At 43.7% G+C, this 17003-nt stretch overlaps 1 protein-coding gene and 1 pseudogene across 1 annotated transcript in view; one reads left to right on the top strand and one right to left on the bottom strand.

Moving 5' to 3' along the window:
- The window catches only part of PTPRT (protein tyrosine phosphatase receptor type T), a 770667-nt gene that overhangs the window by 158954 nt on the left and 594710 nt on the right, over positions 1-17003 (top strand). The window lies entirely within an intron of this gene.
- On the bottom strand, positions 4181-4944 carry LOC115273991 (annotated as a pseudogene).

Here is a 17003-nt window from a genome sequence, read left to right as displayed (position 1 = left end):
CCAGAGACTCTGATTTGATTGGTTAACTTTGGGAATTGGCCATCAGTATCCTTAGAACTTGTCTGCATGGTTCTGATACTCAGCTGTGGGTGAGCCACGAGTGCAGTCCCAAAAGGTTGGTGTAAAGAATGGCATAGCCTAAGGCAAAGGACCTTTAGCCAAATGGTACTTGGTGCTCTGGAGAAAATGGGCGTGGCAGAACCCGGGATGTTTGACGTTTAGGTGTGAGCTCAGCCTTGCCCTCTCAAAGGGCTCCCAGGAGCTTCAAGCCCTGCGGAGTTTTAATAGTGGTCTTCCCATTTGTTAGAGCAGCTCATGTCACGCTTCTTGTCTGCAAAGGAACTGGCTTTCTGTAGCTTTTGAATTGACCTTGAGACCCCAAAATGTTCCCACATCAGCCTTCTGGGCAGAACCTCTGTGGTTTGGGGTCAATCTTAAGTACATCTTAACTGTTGGGAAACCTCAATGGGATTTCCAGTCAGGAACATACACAGTTACATTTCCTTTCCTTGAGGGGAATCAAAACTAGGAGAGGAAATTCATGGGCCAATTTTCAGAGGACATAAAGGCCTCTAAGCTGTGAAGTGCTCCATAGGAATGATGCCCTTTGAGATCAATTCTTTTTTAAAACAATGTTAATACCTTGGGAGGATTGCTACATTAAACCGGTTTGTCCTTCAGTGTATGTGACTTTAATCAGATTGCTTTCCTGATTAAGATCTAGAAGAGGTTTTAGGCAAGACTTTTTTTTTAAAGCTTTGTTATTACTTACATGTGGTTTTCTTCAATGAAAAATGATAGTAATTTCACAGGGACCATCGATGTGCCCCACTGAACAGGCCAACCTATATCTTTGTAGCAGGGTGAGCTTTCAAATTCATTTCTCATTTTATTGCATATATGATTACAAAGGTGAGTTTTAAACATTTTCCTTCATTTTATACCACCACATTGAGAAATAAAGAGGCAGATTTTAAGGGTCGCTCTTATTAGTGAATGGTGCTGTATGTGCTAGAACATTTGAGTTCGTTTCATCTTGGTGTGGATTCCTTTTGCCTGCCCCACAGTTGTGTCTGTTACACTGAGTCTCATCTGTGCAAACATCCATCGCTATCTTGTTGACAGTTTCTTTACCAGGTATCTTTTTTCAAGTAATTGCAAATTAATGCCTTCATAGATATCACTATCCTATAATACATGGAATAAATATACAAAATGGCCATATGTTAATTCCCTTGTTTGCTTACCACTGCAAAATAAAAAGCACTAGGCTTACCAAATGTTCAAACACGTTTTAAAGTGCATTAAAATGTCTCCTTTGAGGGCATTCTTTAGTCAAAGTAGGCTGTCCTTTTATTTTTATCTCAAGTGGATTCAGCCAAGTCTTCCCCAGTCTTCTGCCTGGTTTGTACGCTTTAATTTCAAAGGTGATTCTGAAGCTGATCTTAAAGGAAGCTTGAAGCATGGTGTGTGTGCATTTGATTGTGCCTATTTATATTAACTTGTTGCCAAGACTTTTTCCCTTTTTAGTCACAAGAAGTCTGGTAATACTCCTACAAATCTTTATTTGTGTATGCTGGATTAGTCACATATTACCCCAAAGTGGAGGGGCTTAAACCAGCAAGGATATATCGTCTTGCAAGCATGGGCTGGGGGATCATGGTGCATCTTGATTGGGTGATTCTGGCGTGGGGGCTCTCGGGCTGCACTCATCCTAAGTCTAGTCTGAGGGAAGACCTCCCAAGCTCACTCATTCACATGGCTGTTGGGCAGCCTTCAGAAGATCCTCTTAAAAGATCACTCACATGACTGTTGGCCTCAGAGCCTCGTTAGCTGTTGGCTGAAGATTTCATTTCTCTGGGGATGGGTGGCTCTCCAGAAGACAGTGAGAGGAAGAGGAAGAAAGGGAGAAAGGAAGAGACTAGGCAGGAGGGAAGGAGGAGAGAAGGGAAGGAGGGAGGGGAGGAGAGAAAGGGAAGGGCAAGGGGGAGTGAAGAGATGGGCAGGGAAAGAGGGAGAGGGTAAGGAAGGCAGTAGTCTTTCTGTAACCTAATCTCAGAAGTCACAGCTATCCTCTGTTAGAAGTGAACAAGAGGTCTAGCCCACTTATAAAGGGTCAGGGTGACACAAGAATGTAGGTATCAGCAGAGTAAGGCATTGGGGGCCAAGTTTTGGAGACTGCCCATAGTAATTAGGGTCTTCAGACATCCCCAAAAAGTGATGGTCATTTGCAGAAACTGCAGGATTTTCTGGCACAGGAAATACTGAGGTTTAGTTCTTTGAAGCTCTACAGTAACCAAAGTTGCATAGTAAGCATCTAAGTGTATCTTACCCCTCCCAGACTGACAGCTGCTTAACTGATTGAATTGGGGGTAACACTGCCATCTCTTCTCTGTCAAGTCCAGCGAAGGGATTCTGCAGTACAGTGCTGTGCTGGATACGTGACTCTCAGGTGGTAGCTTCTCAATTTTACTGTCTTACATCTTTTTAATAGTTTTGAGCATATGCTTCCTATTTCCCATTTTTAGGCAACTATCCATCATCCTGATTGAAAACATAATTTTAAAAGTATTATACTTCTAAAAAATAAATGAGTGCCACTAAAACTTGCAAAACAAAACAGACATTTTTTCAGTATTTCTGTGTTACTGAAAAATGCTCTATGCCAGGAAATAGAACCAAATATAGTTATGTGTTTGCCAACTGAATGTTTGATTGAACACAATTTTGTCAGGAACCTGAGGTGATTTGTGAGTACTCATGAATTAGAGTAGAGTAAAAAGTTAACATGGACCTCACATGGAAGGCATGACCTATAGGTGGGAAAATGGATAAATTGAACCTTGTCAAAATTAAAACTTTTGATCTGCAAAAGCCCATGTGAAGAGAATGAGAAGACAAGCTACAGTGTGGGAGAAAATATCTGCAAACCACGTATGTGACAAAGGACTAATATCTAGAATATATCAAGAATTCTTAGAACTCAACATTAATAGCAGAACAGCAACAACAAGAAATCAACCAACCAGAAACCAACAATTCAACTAGAGGTAAAAGTTAATGAGCAGACATTTCACTGAAGAGGACTTACAGACGGCAGATAAGCACATGCAAAGATGTTGAGTATCAGTAGTCACTAGGGGAGTGCAAATCAAAACCACCATGATGTTCGTTACATCCCAGATTGGCTAGAACAAAATAATAGCACCAAATTTCAGGGGGGATGCAGAGAGCCCAGATTACTCGTTCATTGCCAGTGGGAGTGGAAGATGGGAGAGCTCTCTGGAATGCAGATTGGCAGCCCCTCGCAGGTGCACTCCTGGGCATTTAGTCCACAGAAAGGAAAACTTCAAGTCACACAAAACCTATACAATCATGATTGTTCATAACAGTTTTATTCTGTAGTAGCTGAAAACTGGAAACAGCCCAGATGTTTTCTACCAAGTGAATGGTTAGACAAACAGGTACGTCCATACCATTGAATCCAATCAACAATTTAAAAAATAAAGAATTATGGCTGTGAGCAACTATCTTCAGGGCATTATGTTGAGTAAAAACCACCAATCCCCACAGGTAATTGTCATTTTTTAAATGTCAGTTTTAGAAATAGAGAATGGATTAGTGGTTCTCTGGAGTTGAGGGTGGGTGGTGAGGAGGGAGGTGAGTGTGGTCATAAAAGAGCAAAATGAGGGATCCTGGTGTTGGTAGAAATGTGCCTTGTTGACTTTACCGTGTCAACATCCTGGTTGTGATGTTGCGTGATAGATTCTTCTAATATAACTTATCGTGAATTTGGTTTCCATGTAACCCCCGGTGCTCAAACCAACTAGTGCCCTCCTCCATGCCCATCCAGCACTTTTCCCTCTCTGCCACCCACATCCACCCTCAGTTTGTTCTCAGTGTTTAAGAGTCTCTTATGGTTTAGCTCCTTCCCTCTCTGTAACTGATATTTTTTTTTGATGAAAGACAATTTTATTTTTTACATTTAAAGAATGATGGAAAACATTACTAATCATATTAAAGAAAATCCAACATTTCAATCAGGAAGGATAACTGTATTTACTCATTAAATATCATTTAGGTTTTCTATAACACAAAGTTAAAACACCCAGCATGCATATGTAATACCAGTACAGTAGATTCAAGACCAAGTGTACATGTTACAAGCATCAAGGCTAGATTACAAATTATCATAGTGGTTGTCATCATCTTCTCATTTTCTTTTCAATGCATTTGATGATTCCTTAGCAGCATGTTGTGATGGCCACCATCTTAGTGGTTATATGCATGTTTTTGGACCAATTAATGATGGATTGATTAATCAGAACATTGTGAATAATGGATGTTGCAGGAATTGATGCTTTTACAGGTGGGACTCTGAGGTGGGCATCTGTAAAGTAGACCTTGGCCCTGTAAGGGACATTGGAGTCCCTACTTTAGTTGACACAGACATGGTTTGTGGAGCTGGTGTGCCAGGTGTGGGAGTACTTGGGCCACTAGGAAGGGAACCAGTGCCTAACCACAGGGCTGTTATTCTTCCCACAGAAGTAGATGCTTTTTTGTAAACACTTAAGTCTATAGTTTGGAGCCATCAAGCAGAATATATCAGGTGGTAGCATAGGGTCTGAATATGGCTTGATTAATGACAAAGGAGTTTGATTTCTTTGCCTTGGAATATCTAATAAAAAATCTCTTAGGGAAGGAGGGAGGTAAAAGACTGATCAGCATGACACAGGATTGCCAATATTACATCATCTCCATCAACCATAGCTTTCTTAGCATGGCTTCATTACATTTTTGCATCATCTAGAATTGTCCCTATCAGAAGGCAAACTCCAACCTGTGATTTCTAACTCGTGGCTCCTAATCTGTAATCCCCATGTCCTTTAGGATTTGTGCGTCTTTCAGCATGCTCTTGGGAGAAGCCATCTTGCCAGGCTCCATGAAAAGACTTCTTGAGCTAAATCATCCACATTAATGTATTTCAGTCCTGATCTGGATGCACATTCTTTCCTAGCATGTTTTTTCCAACCACTGATGTATCTGGGATTGGGATACTCAGAAGCAACATGCTCCTCACTATTGCATGATAGTTTTGCACAAAGTTATCCCTGGGGAAGCTGAGTAAAAGATACATAGGCTCTATTATTTCTTAGAACTGGTGTAAATCTATAATTATCTCAAAATAGTTTTAATTAGAAAAACACTGTTTTTTTATAATAGTTTATTGTCAAATTGGTAAGAATTAACACTTTAACATAAGTGACAAGCTGAGTTCACAGCCCAAACCAGTACGGTCTTTCTGGGCAGAGATCAGCAGCCCCTCTTCTGAGGGAGAGAGCTCTGTTCAAGACCTCTTATGCTGCCGGGGTTCCTGATAATATCAAACTACGGATTCCTAAAAACCCTCTCTACTCTCAAAATATTCTTCACTCCAAGCTTTAGTGAAACAAAACAAAATAGATTGCCTGATCCTCTTCTGACTTTTGCATTGACTCATTCATTCAGTGAATACATATGAAGCACTTACTGTGTGCAGTTCAAGGCAGTTGCTGTGAATAGGTAGAAATAGAGACATGGTCTCCACCCTCATGGTGTTTTGATGCTAGTGGAGAAGACCAGGGTGAACAGACTCACCAAGTATAACCTAAACAAGCATGTCTGAGAGCAGGGGAGAAGTCATGGAGGAAGTAAGTTTGAGAGTGAACTAGGTGAAGCACGAAGAAGAATCCGTGTGGGTAAAGGCCCTGAGGTAGAAAGGATCACAGCTCATTAGGAATATTTGAAAACAGACCTGTGAGTCTCAAGCCTGTGCAGCAAGAGGGGCCGTGGCAGGAGACAAGGCTGAACAGACAGGCAGGGGCCACTTCACTCCTGGCGTTTGAGGCCACATAATGGAATGTAGTTGTCACTGTAGGAAGATCAGTTGGGCTATAGGGTGAAGAATAGATCTGAAGAGGGCAGAATTGGGAGCAGGGTTAGAAAGGCTAATGCACATTGTGCAAGTGTATGAGTTAAAGCTCCTTCCTTTTTGTTGATTGAAATTTAGCATATGATACGGCAGAGAACATTGACTTTAATATATGAAAGTATGTTAAACTTGCTTTTGATTTTCATCATATTTTGAGATTCTTTGGGATTTTCTCCATACACAATCACATAGTCTATGAATAATGAAAGCTTTATTACTTCCTTTCCAATCCTTGTATCTTTTATGTCTTTTTCTTGCTCCATTGCGGGAGCTCAAACATCCAGTAAAATTGGGGATATCGGGGAAAGTGCTCAGTGTTTTACATTGATTGTGATGTTGACTATGTTTTGATACTGTGATAAGATTAAAGAACTTTCTCTCTGTTCTTCATTCACTAAGTCTTATCATGGATAGATACTGACTTTCGTCAAATGCTTCCTTGGCATCTCTTGAGATTATTACTTGATTTTTATCTTTTAGGCTGTTAATATGATGAGTTACACTGATTAATTTTCTAATATTAAACTGATCTTGTAGTCTTGGAATAAACTCAGTGTGGTCATGATCTATTACTCATTTTATGTATCACTTGATTTGGTTTGATAATATAATGTGTAGGATTTTTATCTCTGTTTATGAGATTGAACTGAAAGTTCTTTTCTTGTGATATCCTTGTAAGGTCTTAGCATGAGGCTTGTAAAATGAGTTTAGAAGTATTTTTTCTGTATTCTGTGAGAAGACTTTGTGTAAAGGTGGTATTCCCGTGGAACCATTTATGCATGTAAAAAGTCAAGCTTATTTTACTTTCTGTCTTTAAGTTGAATTTTGTTCCAGAAAGGCATTCTATCTAAAAGTTCTGTCACTTTGTAGATCCCCTCAGAGGTTTCTCTGTATTTCTTTGGGTTCCCTCTGTCTGTGCTTAAGAAATAAATGATGAAGATGTTCAAAATATCTAGAATAGTGCCTGAAGTGTGATAACCAATAAATTTGCCCACTTTCTCTTCTTGAATATTCTCATTCTGCCACGAAAGTACCCAGCTGTAATGGCCTATCATGGATGCCAACATGAAGCCACAAATTCTGTCCTCAGAGTCCAGTGTCTCCCTGCCTGAGTCAGGACTGTGGCTTCTGGGGATGGTGATGGAGGCCCTTGGTCTATGAGACCTTGTCATGTTCTGTTGCTCCAGAGTCCTTTCCCAAAGGGCTGCTGTTTAGGCCTGCTCAGGCTGACTCTGTCTTTGCACTGGGTATGGAAGAACACAGAAGTAGCCCTCCAGAGGCCAGGGGTGGGCGGGTTGAATGAAGCCACATTCTCAGTTCCTTTCGTAGTCACTTCAGCCATTTGAGCAGGTTAGAGAGGAATCGGACATCTCCCCCCTCCCACCCTGCACACAGGGATGTTCAAAGGAGAGAAATTTGCAAAATAACAATATCTCTAAAGCCCCAGCCCCCTTCCTCTGCTCTTTCACTGTGGCTGGTAGCATAGCAACTGATGGAGCTGCCTGGACTCCAGTTGCCCTGATTTGCGTATTTCTTCCCTCCCTCCCCCTCTCCCCACCACCCGCCTTCCTTCTACTCTGGCTTTTCTCAGACGTGTTTTGTTAAGACGACTGCCATGTTTTCCCCCTGGTGCTTGTTGTGTGCGAGTTGCCCATCCCAGTGGGAGATTAGCAGCTCCCTCATGCAGAAACTGAAATTGACTTCATCGCATGTGCTACATGAGCCCCAGATGCCCGAATGCTGCTCAGATGCTCTGAGTGGAGATCGCGGAGGCTTGAGGAATGGTGGAAGAGCCCGTGGAGGGGCTGTGGGATGGGAGAGACCAGGGCAGGAGGCCGTAAGGGATGGGAGAAGGGAATAACAGACATTTATTTGGGGCCTGTCATGTTTCAGAAATTTGCATTTGGTCTTCTCAAGGACCTAGTGAGATATGATCCATTACCCTGGTTTTTACATTTGAAGAAACTGAGGTTCAGGGGGAATTAACTTGCTCAAAGTTGTAAAATTAAATGATAAAGGTTATAAGCCAAGCTCTGTCTGTCTATTGTAAGTGAAAATAAATATGCAAAGGGATGGAGTCCAGAGTATTGGGCCTTGTGGGCAAAAGCCATATAGTGCCCTGGGCAGGGAGCCTGAGGTAGACCAGGGAGGCATTGTGGAGGTCAAGGCAATACTGTGGCTCCACAGGCATGCACATGCCCAGGACTCACCTGACCTGTTGAAGACTAGAGTCTTGTGCTAATACTGGTTCCATCCCCCTTGCTGCCTTTTGGATCTAGTCAGTGACCAAGTCCTGGCCAGTTGCCTAAACCTGTGTCTAGTCCTCTGCCTTTCCAGCCCCATGGCCATTACCTTGGCCCAGACATCTATCATTTCTCTTTCAGTGATGGACATGGTGTCCCCTGACTCTGATGTCCCTTCAGACCCATTCTTCACTGCACTGAGCAGTTGTCCAGAAAGAACAGGTGCCCATGTCACATCCCTGCTCACAGCATCTCCCAGGCTCCTCAGGAAGACCCCTTGCTTATCTGGTCCCCGTTGACTTCTCCAGTTGCCTTTTTGCCATGCCCCCTACTCCATCTATGTTTCTGCAGGCGATGCTATTCCCGAACGACACAGTCTCTTCACGTCTCTGTGAAGGCCCTTCCTTCCCAGTGCCAATTAGGCTCTCTTCTTCTTTCATGACTTCATGATCTGATGTCTCCAGGAAGCCTTCTCTCATTTCCTCCATCTGATTCCCTCCTCTGAGTACTTCCCTAGGGCTGCTATAACTAATTACCACACACTCAGTGGCTTAAAACATGAAAATTCATTAACTTACAAATGTGGAGCTCAGAAGTCTACATGGGTCAGTAGGACTGCATTTCTTGGGGCTCCAAGAGAGAGACTCTTCCATTGCCTTTTGCAGAGAATACTTGGCGTTCCTCGCTAGCTGTCCCTTCCTCCGTGTTCAAAACTACATGTTCAGCATTTTTCTAACCCCTTCTGTCTCTGATTCTTCTGGCTTCCTCTTTCACCTATAAGGAGCCTTCTGATTACATCGGGCTCATCTTGATGTTCCAGGATACTCTCTCTTCTCAAGATCCTTAACACCAGCACATCTTCAAAGTCGTTTTTGCTCTGTAAAGTTCTGGGGAGTAGGATGTGGACATCTTCTTTAAAAATTTTTTTTTAAGTTTATTTATTTTGAGAGACAGAGCAAAGAAGAGGCAGAGAGAGAAGGAGAGAGAGAACTGCAGGCAAGCTCTATGCTTTCAGCTTAGAGCCTAATGCAGGGCTCAAACTCCTGAATGGTGAGATAATTACTTGAGCTGACACTAAGAGTTGGATGTTTAACCGACTGAGCCACCCAGGTACCCCCTGGACGTGGGCATCTTCTGAGGGCCACTTTGCCACCTACCACACTCCTCTCTGTGTCAATAAGACCCTGGCCTGCCACTGTCCAGCCTATTTCACTTAATTCTGCAGCATATTGATTCCTGCATCTGTTTCATTCCCTAGTCTCTTAGGTTCCTCCAGGGTAGAGACAGTTGCTTTGACTCATTATCTTCGGAACACAGAACCAGCCCTCAGTACTGGCTTGTCAAACACCAAAACAGCCTTATCTCCCTGGCTCTCATCTGCCTGCCTCCCTCTTCCCCTGACTCTTATCTGCCCGCCTCGCTCTCCAGCTGCCCAGGGTGTCGAGAACAGTAGGGCAGTTCAGTGCAGTTGTTAAAAGTCCCAGACCTGAGGGGGGCATCCCCGGTAACCAGCGCTATCGTGGCTGCAGGACCTTGGGCAGCTTACACAACCTCTGTGCCTTGGTGTCCTTACCTGCAAGGCGGACATAATTATAGTATCTTCCTCTGTCAGTGAGGATCTGGGAGGGAACCCCAAACCATAGTAGGTATTACAGAGAGTTTTATTGAAGGGAGTCACACACGCGTTGGGAGGTTGCCAGAGCAAACTTTGGGACACTAAGGTGGCCAGGAATTGCAGGAAGCATCTAGAACACCTGGGCTGTGGTAACACAGGGAAGAGGAGTGTGGAGGAAGGGCCATGCTGGGAGATGCTCAGTCCTCCGAAGAGGGAGGCCGCAGGCAGTACAACATCTGCAGGGGCAGATGGAGATGTCAGAGCATCGTCTTCCCTCTTCCAGCTTTCTAGCCCCCACATACAGCCTCTTACTGGGAGGGCTGAGCCCAAGCTGTCCAGGGAATCCAAAGCACAGTTAGTAGAATTCCTGCCCCAGAATCACAGAGCCAATTACAACAGGGCAGGCTTGAAGCCAAAGGACCGGCAATAAGCAAGTAGCACATTTTTTTGGTTTCCTCATCTGTAAAATGGGTACTATGATAGTACTTGCCTCAGAGTGTGGCAGGAGGAATAAAGGAGTTCGTATATGTAAATCCTGGCATAGAGCTGGCACGTGGTGCTGAGAGAGCCTTTGCCCTTGTAAAATGGAATAATAATAACTCTCTGCATCCTAGAACTCAGATATCCAAACTGGTTAAGGCCCGGGTTCCTTCCACCGTGTTCTCCATAGGCGGACAGCTGGGCAGAGGTGGGGCGGGGAATCAAATGGTGCCTGATCATGGGCCTGTGCTGTTCTACCACAAGGTGCTTCTGTGATGTGGCCTCTAATTCCGAAGGTTTAGAACCTTGGCTCTCCTAGGCTCCTCCCTCGGGGAGATACTCTTGATTAGCAGACAAGGAAAGAAAGGCTCTTCTAGAATGATTACTCTGGTCTTAATTTTGGGAAGTGGCCCAGCAAAGAGTAATCTCAAAAATATCAAGACGCTGGGGGAAAAAGAGGAGGAGGGCACAGACAGAGTGTTACAGGTCATGGAATCTCGCCTGGTGCTACGTCGCTGTTGAATTATGCATTTTTAAACGACTTCATTGGTTGCAACACGACTGTGTTAAGTAGACCGAGGCTGATCTCTTAAATGTATTTGCTTGTAGAAATGTTGGCAGCAGTACACTCTGACATTACTGCGGCCCCTCTTTATCCTGACACAGGAAAGGGAGTACATTTAATAGAATCTTTGTGTTTCTCTGTGGGGGGCACAAAATGAGGACACCAACTAAATTTTCCACCAGCTCCTATTTCTCATTGAGAAAATGTTGTTCTTGGGAATGGTAACACCTTGGCATTCCCAGTCTATCCTAAAGTGGGGCCATCAAACTCTGGCAGCTATAAAAAACTACCAGCCAAGAAGATGTAGGTGCTGGAGGTAGGAAGTCATCAGTGCATGGTGGTGTTATCCAGCAAAACTGCAAGTGACCTCTAGATAAGTCAAGAGAACTTTGTCTGGTTCAAATGCACCAGAATCAGCTGCATTTGGCTAAGAGGTAGCTAGCCATAGAAAAAAATTGCTTAGAATCCTAAGAACTAGCAATACTTCAGCCAGAAAAGGGAAGAGCAAATGCCCATGGATGGCCTTTCACACTGGGGAGGGAAAACTGCTTGAGTACTGTGACTCCAGGATCGAGCCCACCACAGAGCAGGTGCTGTGATAGGATCTGGGAACATAGGCAAAAATGGCCTGCCTGTGCCCTTGAGACATCCAAATTGTAGTCTACTTGTGCTGTACAAATTTTGTGATGATTTGTGCCCAAGGGCAGTGAGGGGTGTGTCTACTATGGAGGATGCTGTTGGTGCCCGATCCACGTCTCCTTCCCCAGGATGGTGCACCCATCCCCTGGTGGCTGTGGGTGTGGCTAAATGCTCATAGTTGCATTCAATATTGATTGTTCCCTCCCAAATTCATGTGTTTTCTAGCGCCTCAGAACATGACCACATTTGAAAATGGGGGGGGGGAGGTCTTTGCAGATGTAATTAAGTTAAAATGAGGTCATACTAGAGTAGGGTGTGTGCTCATCCAGTAGGATTGGAGTCCTCATGAGAAAAGGGAAATTTGGACATAGAGACACAGACACATGGGGAAGAAGGCCATGTGAAGACACAGACAAAAATTAGAGTGACACATCTATAAGCCTAGGAATATCAAGGACAGCTGGCAAACACCAGAAGCTGCGTGAGGCCAGGAAGCATTCTGCCCTGGAGGCTTTGGAGGGGGCTTGTCCCTGTTGGCACTTTGATTTCAGACTTCTCAGTTCTACAACTGTGAGACCATAAATTTCTGTTGTTTTAAGCCACCCAGATTGTAGTATGTAGTTACAGAAGTCCTAGGAAACAAACAGCTGCACCCTTTCTTGGGTAGCTGTCCTCAGCACACAGCTGCTTGGCTGACGGGCAGTGCCTGCACCCCCAGAGCAGCCTGTATCCAGTTGGTGACACAAGGGTGCAAATGGCGGACACCCTGGCCTTGATAAGGGACAAGTGGGGTTGTGCCCTGAATGTTCCAGAGCTCCCAGCTCCATCTGTCTTTGGCTGCCTGTCCTTTCCCCTACCAAAAAGGCCTGTCCTGGCCTTTTTCTAAAAACTCCTCCAATCAGTCACTTGCACAGAATCCTTGTTTCAAGCTTTGAGTCTTGGAACCCTGGGCTAACACACCCACAGAACACAGAGGACACCGCTCTGAGGTGAGATCCCGGAGGGAATCCCAGAAGAGAGCTAAATCTTGAAAGACCAGGGAAAGTGAGTCACCTGGAGAATGGGAAGAATTAGAGGCTATTCCATAGAAATTTCATGCGTCCAAAAGATAAATTCTTTTAGTGTCTGAATTTCTCCATCCTAGAGTTAGGATTTTTGATTCATCCCAAGGTGAACTGGGGTCTGTCTTCAAGTGATCTTTTCTCTAAGGAAGAGCAAGTAGACATTATATTTCTTGCATTTTTTTAGGAAGGGTCTGAGAGGATCTTTATGTTGGCTGTGCAAATGTACCACAACATAGCTGGCTGTAAAATTCTTGGGTCATGAAACATCCTCTTAAAACCTGTGTGCATGTGTTATGTTATTACAGTTGGGAGACCTCTCCCTCCGCCCCTGCCATAAGGCTGTCTGGGCCCCAGTCCTGGCTTCTTGAATTAGTAGTTGTTGGACATTGGACAAGTTAATATGCATGTCTTTGTTCTTTTAAGAAAAATGTGGGGGTGCCTGGGTGGCTCAGTTGGTTAAGCATCTGGCTTCGGCTTAGGTCATGATCCCATGGTTTGTGGGTTCGAGCCCCACATTGGGCTCTGTGCTGACAGGTAGCTCAGAGCCTGGAGCCTGCCTTCGGGTTCTGTGTCTTCCTCTCTCTCTGACCCTCCCCTGCTCACGCTGTCTCTCTCTCTCTCAAAAAAAAAATAAATTAAAAGAATATTTAAGAAAAATGTGAATCATAATAGTATCTACCCATAGAGTCACTGTGAAGATTTTGAGTTAATATTCTAAGTCACTAAGAACAGTGACAGGTGCATAAAATTTTGCAGGACGTATTAGCTGTCACTATCGTCATTTGAGATTATTACTACTATTTTCACCAACCTCACCATTACATTGCAGGGTCTCAAATTGAAATGCTAAAGTCTGAGAATGGATTTTTTAGTCTTTTTTGCCTTGATGGAGATATGTTTGTCTCTAGATGCTTGCAGGAACTTTTCTTTAGTCGTGTATTTCAACATGTTACCAGTTTGCACTTAATTTTGAGTCACATCATTGATTTTGCTGGGATCCCATTATGTTCTTCATACTCTGCAAACTCAGTTCTTCATTTATTTCAAAGAAATTTTCTTTAGCTATGTCTTTGATTATTGTTCTGTTCCACTTATTTGATGCTTTCTCCCCAAACTCTTCCAATCTTTAGTGTGATTGTCCATCTACTTTTCTAGTAACATTCTCCTCCTTACTCTTTTTCATCTCTTTGTGGCACCCCCAAACTCTTATTTTGGGGAAACTTATCAGATATTTTCTTTTGCATAAGACATCAAATATTGACTATATTTTAGGCTGGGGCACAGAGACTAATTCTGGTAGGCATGTTCTGGCACATTAGTGCCATGGCTGCTTGTCTCTTCTCTCAGGGACCTCATGAGTCCATGCCATGGAAGGAGAAGGTGAGGTCTGTGGTTGGCGGGTCACAGGTTAGAGTAAGTGAACATATGCACATAGAATCCCTATAGTCCCTGGTAGAGACTTTAGATAATTTTCTAATTAGAATTGTAAAACAATCTTTCATTCTAAAGATGAAAATGTTGAGAGTTTTGAAGGTTGAGTGGTCTGTCGAGGGTCACAGAGCTGGTTAGTGGTAAAGACAGGCCAAAGAAAGGTTTGGACCCTGATCCCCAGCCAGTCTCCCTTTTTCTTTTTGATCCTTACTTCATTATTGTATGAAACAGTGTTGCAGGCCAGTCAGTAGAATATGTAAGGAGGAGCATGACGCTTTGAGCATCTACTGTGTGCCCTGTGGTTGTAGAGTTGAGTAGTCATGAAGCAGAATTAAAAAGAGAAATGGGCCCCGTTTGGTTAAAAGTAAAAGGAAAGATGTTCTAATCGGGAAAACGGGCCTGTGCAAATGTGTGGAAGTGGGAATGATGAAGTCGTGTGAGGGGATGTGTGTTGGTGGGTGGGGCGGGGCGGGGGCACTCCTGCAGACTCTAACGGGTCAGTAAACAGTAAGGCAGCTAGAAAGGCGATCAGATAGGGAGCAGAGGGTGGTGCAAAGTGTCAGAGGCCAGGTTATATCCACCTTAAACATGTCGAGGATCATTTCACATCCTAGCAACATTCAGTTTTTCTCCAAAGGTTTGATTTCTGTCTGGAGCAGACAATACACACGCACCAAGCTTGCTCTCTAGCTATTTGAAGCACTTTTGCTCTCTGTAGGAATTTCTGGGGAGTCAAACTGTTACAAGTGCTCACAGCAGGAAAAAGACAGACAGAATTGGTCTGGAGATTGCTGCCTGAAGACGAGGCAGAATTACACTAAGAGGTCACCTCACCACCTGTATGTTGAAGGAGAGCCTTGGCAGGTGTAGGGCAGTGCTGCCCAGGACATATGTGTGGGTGGCTCAGAGATTCTTGTCCTTGAAGTGCTTCGATGCCTGGTTGGAAACGGCCAGTGCCATTTCTCAGCTCAACTCTCAGAAGGCCAGACTCTCTCCCTCTGGATTTGGTTCCAGACTTTGTCATCAGAGAGTGCCACCAGAGGTGAAACACTTACTCCTAGCTGCCAGAGTTGATGGTGCAGGATCAGTTAGATAGAGGGGGTTGGTGGTTTCATATGTGAAAAGCCTCATGGATGAGAACTGGTGTGTTCAGGAACAACCTCTTGTCATGAAAAATAATCAGGATTCAAGCATCTGATGATGCTGATAGAATTATTTGGAGATAAATGATATGGGATTAAAGGCTCTTTCTTCTGGTTATTCTGGGGTTCAACTCTCGGTGAAATTTAGTGGAATTCTTCCCACCTGCTGGGTCACAGACAAGCCATATTTTTGTTTCTTTATTTTCCTTAAATTTTTAAACGTATCAATGACATATAGCAAAATACTTTAAGTGCAGCTTGATGAGTCTTACACAACCCTAGTTAAGATGCAGACATTTTTATTACCCTAGAAAGTTTTTTCAAGTTCCCTTCCAGGAAGCCACCTCAATCAGAGGGAACACCATTCTTCTTTTGTTATTTAATCACCCAAATCAGTCTGCAGTGCATTTCAACACTCCAGAAAGTTCTTTTATGCCTTATTCCAGTGAATACCTGCTTCCATAGGTAACTGTAATTCTTTTATCAACATAGGTCAGTGTTCCTTCTTCTAACTTTTCATATAAATAGAATCATCATGCATTCTTCTTTTCTCCTCCTCCTTCCTAATCTTGGGACTCACGCATGTTGTGTGGGTCAATAGTTTGTTCCTTTTTCCTTGCCATGTGGTATTCTGCTGTGTGGATGCACATCATTTGGTTGACACAGAAGCACACACCTGGGCTCCTCCTCCACATCCTCCCACTCAGCTTCTGAATTACCTTCTTTTCTTCTTACTCTTCTTTATGTCAGTCCTTGAGTGAAAGCTAGAACGTGAGCTTCTGGCAGCTAGGAATTGTGTCTGTTCTGTTTACCACTGAATCCTCAGTGCTCAGAACAGTGTGTGACCGATAGCAGATGTTCAGGGTTATAGGCTGAGTGAATTAATGAATGTTCTGAGCACCTAGTGTTAGTTGCTTACCAGTCTGGGCCTGTGTGGTACCTTCCCAAACAACTCAGATCGACAGCACCCCCAAGACATTCCCTCTTTGTTTACAAATGTAACATGAATTTCAGGCCCACGGGTCACAAGCTCTCTCTCTGCAAGAACTTCCCTCTGCACCAGGTCAGGTCCCTTCATAGACCTCATTAGCTGCCTCTCCCACCCCCATCATGATCATCTTTCCATTTTATTGACATTGCTGCTTTAATTGATTGCCTTAGGCTCTCATTCCATGGGTCCAGAGAGCCTGCACTTCTCTCTACCACTAAAGCCCACATGCTCAGTGCTCTGGCACATGAGAAGCAGAGTACATACTGGTTGAGGTTTCTTTCATAGAGAGTTCTGTAAGGTTGTTCATCTCAAGACCATGACAATTAGATAAAGTCCTTCATGAAGAGAAGGATGAACTTAAAAACAAAGCCTCTGTTATGGAATGCATGATTATATGCCCCTGCCTTTTCCAAATTCATTTATTGAAGCCCTAGCCCCAGATGTGATGGTATTAGGAAGGTGGGAGCCTTTGGTAGGTGATTAGGTTTAGATGAAGTCATGTAGGCAGAGCTCCCATTAAAAGAGGAAGAAGAGTCCAGAGATCGATCTCTCTCTCTCTCCACCGTGGGAGGACATAACAGTGAGATAGTCTGCAAACCAAGAAGAGGGTTCCCACCACGAACTGAGTTATCTGGCATCTTGACCTTGGTCTTCCTAGCCTCCAGCAGACTGTAAGAAAGAAAATTCTGTTGTTTAAGCCACCCAGCCTTTGGTATTTTGTTATAGCAACCCAAACTACTAAGATATCCTTTGTAGAAGATTTCTACTTGGGATATAGCATCTCAGGGTAGGATCATGTCTTTACCCACAAAATATTTTAGCCCAAATGTTAAATCTATGAATGTGTTGGGTGGGTCATGGC

Source organism: Suricata suricatta, chromosome 12, assembly GCF_006229205.1.
Source record: "Suricata suricatta isolate VVHF042 chromosome 12, meerkat_22Aug2017_6uvM2_HiC, whole genome shotgun sequence".
In the NCBI taxonomy this organism is placed as follows: domain Eukaryota; kingdom Metazoa; phylum Chordata; class Mammalia; order Carnivora; family Herpestidae; genus Suricata; species Suricata suricatta.
Note: the sequence above shows the minus strand (reverse complement) of the source record. Positions and strands in the feature narration are given on the sequence as shown.